This window comes from Vicugna pacos, chromosome 25 (assembly GCF_048564905.1).
Source record: "Vicugna pacos chromosome 25, VicPac4, whole genome shotgun sequence".
Classification (NCBI taxonomy): Eukaryota; Metazoa; Chordata; class Mammalia; order Artiodactyla; family Camelidae; genus Vicugna; species Vicugna pacos.
In genome coordinates this window covers 25,704,501-25,716,583 of record NC_133011.1, presented here as the reverse complement: position 1 = coordinate 25,716,583, position 12,083 = coordinate 25,704,501, and the positions used below count along the sequence as shown (strand labels likewise).

Here is a 12,083-nt window from a genome sequence, read left to right as displayed (position 1 = left end):
CATTATGAACTGCAGATGCGCCACTCTTCTCTCTGTCATGAACACCTAAGCCTACCCTCCGCGAAAGCAGTCAGTCTGAAAAGGCTGCACACTGTCTGGTTCCAAGTGTGCGACAATCTGAAAAACAAGAGAACTATGGAGACAGTGAAAAGATCAGTGTTAGTCAAGGATTTGAGGGGCTAGAGGGAATAAATGGAGCACAGGATGTTTTTTAGGACAGTGAAATCGTTCTGTATGATACTACAGTGGTGGGTAAGTCATTACACATTTGTCATAACTCATAAAATGTTCGACACCTAGCATTACTAGTGTAATCTATGTGCTGTGGGTGACGATGTGTCAGCGTAGGTTCATGGACTGTCCTAAAGACACTGCTCTGGCACAGGACATTGATGGTGGAGGAGACTGTATGTGTGTGTGTGGGGGTGGCAAGAGGTATGTGGGAACTCTCTGTACTTTTTGGTCAATTTTGTTGTACACCTAAAGCTTCTCATAAATATAGTGTATTCATTTAAAAAGTGAAAAAGAATTCATCACTACATATATCACAGTTTAAAAAATAAAAATATATTGGGAAACGTAAATTGTTAATACATTTAACAATATAGATGAAAACTAAACTTGATTAATAATCAAGCAAACATAGAAAGAAATAGAAAATAAGAACAAAATTGTTGGATTCTTAATTGAAAACATTTTCACAAATGAATCCAAAGGGTCAAATATCTTCACTGGTGAATTCTCCTAAACATTTAAGGAAAAGAAAAGAAAAAAAAAAAAGAAACCACCAATCTTAAACTCTTCCAGAGAACAGAAGAATAAGAAACATTCGCAAACTTGTTTTATGGGCCCAGCATGACCCTAACAGAAAACTTGACAAAAACCATACAAAAAAAGAGAAAGAAATTATAGGCCAACATCTCATGAACATGCATGCAAGAAAATCCAAACAACATACTAGAAAATTAAATCCAGAAATATAGAAAAATAATATGATATTATGATCACGTTGAGTTTATTTCAGGAATGAGACATTGGTTTAATATTTGAAAATAAATCACAAATTAACAGAAAAAAGATAAAAACCATATGAAGATCTCAGTAGATATGTTAAAAGCCTGTAATAAAATTTATCACCAATGATAAATCCATGGCAATAGAAACAGAAACTCCTTTAATCATCTAATTAAGATACAGCTGCAAAACCCCTCTAGTTCTTATTTAATTGTTAAATATTAAAGATGCCCCTGCAGTCTAGTAAGAGACAGTGATGTCTGGTAACATCATATCTATTCAATATTTTTATACCATTACAAGTTCAGCAAAGCAAAAAGAATAAATGAAAGACTTGAAAATTGAAAAGAAATATAACCATCTTATTCATGCACAACTTAATTGTATATATTAAACATGCAAAGGAATTCTATAGATCAAAATCCAAATGTAATAACTGGATATAGCATTGCTGGATATGAGATAATATATAAAATTCAATTATTATTTCGATTCCTTAGTAACAAACAAGTAGCAATCAGACGTCAGAAAATATGTCATTTATGATAGTACCTAAAATGCCTCAGACTAAACAAAGTTGTTCTATACTTCTATATGAAAAACTGTAAAATATTACTAAGAGAAACTATTTTAAACATCTAAATAGATGGGTGTATGTACCAGATTCATATATTTGAAGATTTAATGAAGATGTCAATTCTCAAACTGATGTATGGAATCAATATCTAATTATAAATCATATAGGGCTATTTTTGTGGAAATTGGCAAGCTGAATCCTAAAATATATTTAGAAATACAAAGGGCTAAAAATACCAAAGAAATCTAAAAGATGAACAATGTTAGAGGACATGAACTAACAGAGCTAAAAATAAAACAACAATAAGACAGTAATTGAAGCTATAATTTTAGTAAAGATAGACACATGTGTAAGTGGAATATAATACCCCCAAACTGACCCAGGCATAAATCGGCATTGATTTATAGTAAAATGCTGAGGCAGAACAATGCAAAAAGAGTGGCCTTTTAGATAAATGCCTCAAGATTAATTGTGTATCTTATTAAAAAATTAATTTGACACCTTTCCCATACCATACACCAAAATTTATTCCAGATGTACCTTAGACCTAAAATTAAAGGGTTATGTTACAAAGTTTCTAAAAGAAAATATAGAGGAAAACCTTCATGACCTTGAATTTGGCAAAGATTTCTTAAAAGAGAAAAAGAGAACACACATAGACATACATGCTCATGCTCACTCATCATAAAGTGAAAGATTGATTAATTGTATTTCATTAAATAATTTTTATTCATCAAAAAAAAAACACCATTAAGAGAGCTATCATGCAAACCACAGAGTGGGGGAGGCTATTTGTACTTTTATGTGTCTGACAAATTGTATCCCAAATATGTAAATATGTGTTGTAAATTAACAAAGCAAATGCAACAATACTGTATAGACATAGGTCAATAAGGTTATCCAAGTGGTCATGAAGCATATCTTATCATTATTTATCATCAGGGAAATACAAATTAAAACCATACTAAGCTACCCCTACAAACCCGCATGAGTGACTGAAGTTTAAAAAATCGTACAGAGTCCCTGTTGGTAAAGAAATAAAACAACAGAATCTTTCACACAATGGTGATGGTAGTTCAGATTGGTAAAATCACTTTGGAAACTGTAAGATAACACCAATAAAGCTGAGTGTATGCGTGCACAGTGGCTTGGCGGAATATGTGACAGAATGCATACACACTGCACCAAAAGACATGGACAAATCTTCAGAGCAGCTTTATTTATAATTGCCAAACCTAGACATTGCCAAAATGTCCATCAACATTATTAAATCATTGCATATTAATAGAATAGGATGTCATTTAGCAATGAAAAAGAATAAAAGCTATACAAAGCAAAAAACTGAATAAAATCTGTAATTATAATAGTGAGCCCCCCCCAAAATCAAACCAAACAAAAATAGACACAAAGGAGTTCATTCCACACTATCCTACTCATATGAACAGATGAAAACATTTTTAGGGTGAGAGAAACGAGGACAGTAATTGCTTTTAGGAGTTGCCTGTTGGGAGAGGCGGTTGTTTGTCAAGTCTAAATAATGACCTATGGATTTATCATAAAGATGGTTACATGCCTTTATCCACTTCCTACAGACTTTCAATCTATATACTTAATAGTTATACAGTTTACATCTCATAAAAGTCAATAAATAAGTAAAAATATTTGGAAGTATTTTCCAAATTTGTTTTGTATATACTTTAGTGACCCTGAGAAGAAGCGCCTAATATTTTATCAATTTTTCATTGAAACTTGACTTTGTCTAGTGCATTGTGCCAGATATTGTTGGAACAGAAGCGTGGTTGACATCTGACTTCTGCCTGCACTTGTCCAGTTTAGGGTTTAATATACAGAGTGAGATATGAGTACAGATAATAATACAAGGCAGACAGCCATGTGAACCACATGTGGAACACAGAGTGGGCCACTAGAAGTCTTCAAGGAAGAGACGGCATCTGAGTTGGACTTTGAAGTCTTAGTAGGATTTCAACGAGTGTAGATAAGCAGTGGTTTCTCTGCAGGGGGAAAAAAGGCATCAAAAAGCTGTGCAAGTGAGAAAATGTAAGGGTGTGTTTGTGTACCTGTATGAAAATATAAAGTCTGAATATGGTCTATGTGAAAATTGTGAGTGGCATCTCCAATTCCAGCGTGTGAATTAATGGTCACTGGAACATATCAATAAATTGAGAATCAAGAGTTAGAAATCTGTTGAAAATTACAAAAAAAAAATCTATTGAACACTAATACTTTCCATGGACAGAATACAGTCTTTGGTTTCTATAATCACACTCTCAGGGTTTGGGAAATCATAAAGTGCATCCCACTGGCCAGAGTGTTCTGAGGGGACCTGAACTGGCAATCTTGGGAAATGCTTCTAATCCAAGAACCCATAGGAAGATTCTCTTGGAATGTGGAACTTGTACCAACGAGAAGTGGACAATGAAACTTAAAGAGCAGCTTGAAATTAGTTTGTGGAGGGTCAGAGGGTCTAGGTTAAGGATTTGATGTAGTACTTACAATCAAGAGTGTTTGATAGCTTGTTAGCAAGAGTACGACGTGGACAAAGCCACATTTTAAGGACACTTCGCCTGATAGTGAATGGAAGAATAGAACTGTTCCAACAACTCAGAAAACAAAGCCAGGGCGCGAGTGCTAATATGTGATTTTTATGTGCATGTCTCTGTCCATCCATCAATGGTGCTGAGAAAAGGAGGTAACTAGCCAAGGTGACAATGCCCAGAACTTGATTTTGCAGGCATTATAACCAGGCCTGCTCTTGACCCCAAACTTCTGGGATTCTCAGGCTTGGCAATGAACGAGAAACCCTGCTAAGTAAAAGGCCACATCTGTGCAACATAAACAGATTCATGCACATGGCTGGGAGCCGGCAGCAGGGTGCTTGCCAGTGTTTTCCTAGAAATAGGCTACATCACAGGTGACTTTCTCTGCTAAAACTATGATTTATGGTGGTGGTGGTGGTGCAGGAGGTTATAATGGAGTTACAGGGTGTGAGGCAGGCAACAGGAAGAGGAGACGGAGAGAGACGTTGTTGTTTTAAAGTAAGCTTCTTTATGACTTCACTTGATTTTGACTGTAGCAAGTCTCTTGAAAATGATTTCAGGACTTGTGCTTTGGGTCATCTTCCTCCTTCTGGTTGTTTTAAAGAGTCTTGAAGGATACTTTTTGCTGTCTCCACAGTATGAGTCCTGGGCCACGGGCCAAAGTTGTTTTAAATCTCAGTTGAAAGTTCTGGCTCTTTCCATGTGAGTGTGTGCCAAAAGGAAGTCGAATAACTTATCAAGCTGAGGCACCTCGGGGAGGTCCAGAAGCAAGAATTTTTGAGCAGTTTAGGGAGCAAGTTTATTAACTCTTGACCTGATTATAGCCGCTTTTGAGCTACTATTTATATTTGGTTAATTATTTAATTTTTTTGCGAAGACCATCAGTCTGAGAGCCCTGAGACCTAGATTTATTCACTGAAACTTTTTAATTGATTGTGCCATTGACCAATTCCGGTGATCACTCTATGCCCTAATTTTCTCTGTAAAATAGAGATTGTGTGTGTCTGAAATACCTCATCAATATGTCCTTAAAGTGAGACACCTGTGAAAGAGCACAGAATAAGTTCATCTCAGCAAGTTACTTATCCAGCACCTCTTATGTACTATACTAACAGCTGCAGGGAATTCAAGAAATATTTGGGGCATGATTTCTAATTTCCAAGGCACAAAGCCATGGTCTGCAAAGCTGAGTATCCCAGATTCCACATACGCTAAGGGCAGGGATACTGTGTGTGCCACTCATGTTGCTGCCCCCACCTCCCTCAGACAGAAGCCTTTATTCCCCCCCAGGAGTGTGACAGCTGACAGTTCACAGATAAAACTTGCCTATCTGCTACTGCCTTTGGTCCTTGCCCCAGGTCCTCAGAGCCAGTGACTGGTGGATACAGGGATATAAGGGCCCTGATCCTCTTGCAATAACTCAGAACGGTTCTGAAGGGTCCTCACAGCTCCAGGCCTCCCGACGGGACCGGCGGTGGCCCTCTCAGTGACCGGACCGCAGCCCAGTTCTGCTTCCTTCACTTCCCCCAGCGAGCTCCCCAGTAAAAGTCATTCAGGCGTATCTCCATCTCAGAGTCTGCTTCTCGGGGAACCTTACCAGCGGTGATTCAGCAGGAAAAAATAGTGCGATGGGAATTCACAAAAGGAAGATAGAAAATCCTGTATTTTGCGAAAATGAAGCAGAAAAAGCTGCATATGGAAGATGGTATTTGTGGTTCAGTTTGATGGAAGTGTGAGGTTTAACTGAAAGAGAATGTTGAAGACGAAGCAGGGGAAGGAGTGTTTATTATTAGCCCTCCCTCAATATCCGCTGGGTATTGATTCCAGGAGCCCCCACTGCACCAGTATCCGCAGATACTCAAGCCCCGTAGAGGTAACGGCGTATGTAGCACAATGAATGCAGTCAGCCTTCGTATCTGCGGGTTTCTCATCTGCCGATTTAACCAACTACTGATGGAAATTTTGGATATGGAGGGCAGATCGTATGTTAGGAGGAAATAGCGTAATTGAAGGCTCAGAGACCGGAAATATTTGTGAATCTTAAAAGTGAAGTTGAGAGACTATGAAATGCCTCTTCACAGAGCACTAGAAGATCAAGATGAGAAGGAGGATTCGTGCATATATGTATATTCTCCCCCTTGAGGTCCTGTGGGTGCTGGGTTCACCAAATATTTTTGGCTACCAGAAAAATTTGCTACCAGAAAAATTTTATTGATTTCACTAGTCACAAAACATTTGCTTCCCTTGCAGCTTTGAGCTTGAGCCAAGGACCTTTAAATCTTCTTCTGCATGACATGTAGCTCTTTTCTGCAAACAACTGACATAGGCAGGCACTGGATCAAACCTAATCCGTGAAAAGAATTCTGGTACCTCTGCTATGCTTCCAATGTCCTTATCCAGGTGTTAGGAAAAGCTCGGGCATCCACCACGTCAACACACTAGCACAGCTTGGTGTTTCCTGGGGCCCCAACAGCCTGCAGACAGCAGCTAAACTTGCTGTGGCAGAGCAAGGGAGAATTCCCTCTCTCAATTCCCCACCCTCATCCTTCAAGGCTCATCCAGTACCGACTTGTACAATGTTCATCCCAGATTGAAAAGGGAGGCTGAGCTTTCCTCACTCCCTGTTTTACGTGTGGAGGACCAGAGAGAGAGAGGAGTAGAATGAAGTGGTATCTCTAATCTACTTTAGGCGTTGTTTTTGACAATGTATAATGGGAGTTCTGGATTCAGTGTCAGTGCTTGGATTTCGGTTATAAGTCCTCTGTGCTTTATTTTCTTTTGTGTGTGTCACATAGTCAACAACGGGGAAAACTTCTAGTAAACGGGGAAAAATATCCTGGGGTGTGTGTTCCTCATGAGTCTCTAAGGGCATATTAGGGAAATGTTTATACTAAGTTGCTGCCCAGACTTTGGTCTCATCTCTTATCCTCCTCTCAGCTACTACCATCGAAATAGCTGTTACATATGTGAAAGTCATAAAATCCAGAATCAGAAGGCTTAGGGTGTTGCTTGGCTCTACATGTAAGAGTTATTTAACTGGCAAGTCAGTTGTTCACCCTGAGCCTTGGTTCAATTAATCTGAAGAATGGGAGTGATGGCAAGCTGGGGTGAACCTTGAATTAGCTTACACAAGTGTTTGTGGATTTCAAAAATATAATAGGCATATGAAGTGAAATCATGATTTCATAATTTTACGTCAGACAGCCTGGACCAGAACTTCACAATTTTTGGACCTCCATCAACAGATATCTTTCCAACTCTGCTATATGTAGAGAAAAAAAAAAAAAGAACTCATCATTCATTACTCTTTGCTATCCTTTTTATGACTTCCTGGCAAATACACAATGGTATATCTGGTGAGGTTATTATGTTTTAGTCAATGGCTAGGGCCCAACACAAATATCTTTACTGCCTTTTTGAGATAAAGTCCTGTGAAAGACTAGTGCTCATGCCATCAGGGATGTCTTTCTATTCAAAAGGGGGGAAAGAGAACTTTCAGTGGGCTCCTGATTCTCACTGTCTTCCAGATTCCACACTGAGGGCTACTGACCCCCTTAGAGTAAACTTTGCCCCAGCTTTAAGAGATGAGCCCTCTCTTGGTGTAGAGAAACAGAGAAGAGGTGCCGATCTCTATAATTTGTCTCTCTTGCTACAGCTTATCTTGTGTCTTTGTGTACCAATTTTTGTAACTGAACTTCTTTATCTTAGGACAGCACTGGAAGAGAAGATAGCTATAGAGAAGAAAAGCTATGAGCGTAAATACATTGGCTTTTATCTCCAGCACGACATCTTCCGTCTGGATCTATCACTACTTTATAGGTCCTGGTCGTCTTCCACGTGGCAGACATCGTTCTCTAGAACAAGGGAACATGTTACTGAACATTTAAATACCTCAGTGTTTCTCTGTTTTCCTGCCTGTTGCCTTTGAATAGGTTGGCATCTTAGAGCAGGTTTTATATTTGAGGACTAGCTCTATCCGGAACACTGATGGCACAAATGACTTTCCCGTTCAGGAAGTCACCTGTCTGGTCAAAGTGATGTGGTCTCCATAATGTGGACATTTCTGAATATAAGCCATAGCCTCACATTAATCCCACATATCCCAAGAAATACCCCCGCAGAATAAGTGCTGGGCTGTTCTCAGAGAGCTGGCTGGGGAATTCAGCTGTGCTGATTCAAAAACCAGCTTAGTCTCTTGCATGCCTCTCAGGGTAAACATGAACCCCACCGCATGGTCATTAGATCGTGAGGTCCCATTTTACTGATGTGATGTGAGGCTCATAAAGCTTCAGAACCAGCTCATAGACAGTGTACACAGTCTTCTGTCACTGGATTCTAGACACTCTTTTAAACTGCATCTTGGTTGCTAAATCAAATTATCCCTATGGAGTGTACTCCTTGCTCAGTTGGAAAGCTCATCAAAGCTTGGAGCAAGAACAAAATAACTACAAGCCAATGATAGGAAACAAAAGACCTCAAAGCTTAGACAAACAGTGAGTTGGGTGGAGTCTAATCTGAAGCCTCAGGTTGAGCTCTGTTCCTGCCATGCTCCCTGCTCCTTTGTGGTTGGATGAGATGTCACACTGAGGAGCATGGGAGCTGCTTCACTGAGTGGTCACTGAGGGGTCAGATGATGTGAACTAGAGGTCTGGAGAGAATCAGACCTCCATGGCGTAAACCCAGCCAGTGTTAAGCAGGAGAGAGCAGGGATCCAGGCAGCTGCATTCCTCCTCCTCCTTCCTCTATGAACTGCTCTGAGATGCGTTTTCTGGGTAGCCCCTCCAGAGAAAGTTCTGTGTGCTAGAAAACTCATAGCATCCAACTGTTTGTCTTCAAGGCTTATCGTAAGGAAGTGGCCAGCAGTTTAACTCAATGAATAATTCTCATCTTTTCTTGCTTCACTTCTATTTTTTTTAACACATATCAACTAAGCTTTCATCCTGATCCCAAATGTAGCGTCAGTGCTTTTATCCTTGCCCTGAGCTTTGCTTTTAGAGGACCTAGGCTACATCCTTATATTGGTTACTCCTACTCCATGGTAGCTGGGACGATAATGGACACATTGTACTCCTTAATAAATTCAGAAATACTGAGTTAAATCGAGTCTTTGAAGTCAAATAAGTCAACTATCAACTATCAACTATGGCATTTGCAATTTGTTTCTTAACGTGAGATGAAAGATTAGCATTAGTAATAGGAGAGGAAGTATCTGGAAGCAAGTTCCTTTTCCTGCACTTTGAAATTAGTCGTAAGATCAGATCCCTTTCAAGTAATCAAAGCCGAGTATCAGTCATAGATGGATTTGAGTAGTTTTAGGGGTTTGTTTCCCCATCTTCTCTCTGGGAAAAATAGACTCAATCAAATAACTGACTTTCCTATAAAATTGCTCAAAAAAAAATCCATTTTCCCGAAGCCAGTTCTGGAAAGTCTCCCAGGCACCTCTCTTGATTTATTGTGATCTAATACAGATTCCAAAGTCTTCTTTAAAAAAAGGTTCTATATACCCATAAATAGATTTAGATACAGAAAGATACAGATAAATGAATACATACATGCGTAGATAGGTAGGTGTACAGACAGACACACATGCACACACACATGCGTCCCAATGTAAGAGCCTATACTGTCTCCTATGTGCAAGTCAATTCTTCCATCTAATTAAGGGGCAGAGTGACAGATGGCTTGAGGCTATGTTATGCTCAAACCACCATGAAGGGCGTGTATGAGAAAGAATCTGACAGCTATGCATGCTTAGGAGGAGACTTGTTATCTCATGTTAAATTTTCTTCTCTAATAGCAATATGGGTGGCTTGCCAAAACAAGAAAGTGTGTATGTGATATCTCTTTTCTTAAATAAGATCTTTATCGTAAAGATGACACAGTGAGCTCTCTATAATCAGAGTGAAATATGCCAATGTGTTCTAAATATATCAGTGTAATGATTCTACATTTTTGCCACTACATTTATGATCACCTCTAATGGAAAACTCATGGGTGTCATCAGCCCTTCTGTCCTTCTTAACAGTTTGATCCTCCCTTCTTGAAATGATTAGTCATCTCAGAGCTCGCTTCAGCAGCACATACACTAAAATTGGAAGGATACAGAGAAGATTAGCGTGGCCCCCGTGCAAGGATGACACGCAAATTCGTGAAGCGTTCCATATTTTTAAAATAAAATCTCTAGAATGAAAAAAATAAAAAATGAAAATAAAGTCTTAAGTACCATTTACCAAACAAAACAGCAAAACAAAACATTTAGTCATCTCAGATCACTAATGTCAGTTTGGAACACAAATACGTTATGCAGCATGGCTTGTTACTGATAAGCCGGATTGTCTTTCTCAATTTAAGTTAATCTATTAAACAATTCGTAAGGAATCCCTATCAGCTTTAGAACTCTGAATTTTATCTGTGATTTATTTAATTCCATAATGAGACCGGCTGTCCTCGTTCACTTCTTTTGGAATCAAAAAATATTTGTTCAGTCTCCAGTTTACTTACAATTGTGACAGTTCACTAAAATGATATGTTGACTGGGGTCCTGATTCTCAAAGTGTGATCCGCAGACTGGCCATGTCAGCGTCACCTGGGAGCTTGTTAGACGTGCAGAATCTCAGCACGTAACCCAGATCTACTAAGTAAGTCTATTCCTCACCAAGATCCCCATGTAATTTAGATACATGTTAAAATCTGTATTAGAGGGCTGGCACTGGTAATAGCATCCAGGTCTATTGTCAAGTTCACAGCAAGCTATTTCCTTCTGAGCAATAATGGTAACTCATAGGTGCTAAACTGAATACTAAGCTTATACAAACTGCTTAGCGGGAAGGAGGTTGGAGCTTTCCAGCTGCAATTGCCGATGAATAAATTGTTTCAGCTGCTGCCAATAACTCACACAATCTCTTCCTCCATAGCTTATTTCATAACTTGACCTTTTTTGGGTCTATGGGAGAGACTGACCGCTATGGGTCAGCATTTTAGCCATTCCTTGGCCTTCCCATAGGTACAATATCTGGTTGTCACTACAGCAGGTTTCCTTATGCAGCATTCAAAGGTACCTTCATAAGGTAATGTAGTCTAGTTATTGAGCTACATCAATATTCTCTTTACAAACTATTATAAATTAACATTTTGCAACCAATTCCAAGTGCCTGTCATGACTGTCCCAGAGAGCAAATTTTTCTCAGCTTTCAACTGAAAAATCTTCTCAAATGACCTTGAGAAGAGTCTTGTGAATATAACACGGGAATACAAGTTGACTTTTTTGTTTGAGATTATTTGATAAGTGACCTGTTCAAATCAAGCGCTATATTTTATTTCTTCCACCATCCATCAGCCAACACTGGATTTCTGAAAATTAAACTTGTTAAAAGCCAATGGACTCTAGATGTTATGTTTTGAATTAAACCTCAATGGATAGATTTCTGTATAAATGTCTATTGTATTTATAATTCGAAGGATCAAATACATTACTTCAGGTTTTGAGAATTTATCTACCAAGATTTCACTACCTTTTTAGGTGATATTTTCAAATTAAAATACAAATATTTAACCTTACCAGCCAGTAATTGTCGGCCTCTGCCCTTCCCCCAGTGTGTGCTCCACACAATGAGTAACCATTCACTTGCAAATTGCCCTGTTTTTTGATGGAACCAATGAGAATCCAAGTGTAATGACACTCCTCCCATCCTGAATCTGGAGATCTGTGACTACCGTGACCAATAGAATATTGTCAACATGGCACTAGGCCAGTTTCTGGTCCAACTCCCTAAATATTGGCAACTTCCACTTCCTTGGAATATTCTTTCTTAGAGCCCAGAGACCACCATGCTAGAATCACGGAGAGACCATATACTCAGAAGGGAAACAAAATACAGGTAAATATCCCACTAAACCTTACGGAAGTAAAAAGTTTGTTATAGAAATGTGATAGA

General features: G+C 38.9%; 1 non-coding gene across 1 annotated transcript; it reads left to right on the top strand.

Moving 5' to 3' along the window:
- The first annotated feature begins 10,210 nt into the window (after positions 1-10,210).
- Positions 10,211-10,317, top strand: LOC116285629 (U6 spliceosomal RNA). Its single transcript, XR_004195321.1, has one exon. It is a non-coding gene; the product is annotated as a U6 spliceosomal RNA (small nuclear RNA).
- The last annotated feature ends 1,766 nt before the right edge of the window (positions 10,318-12,083 follow it).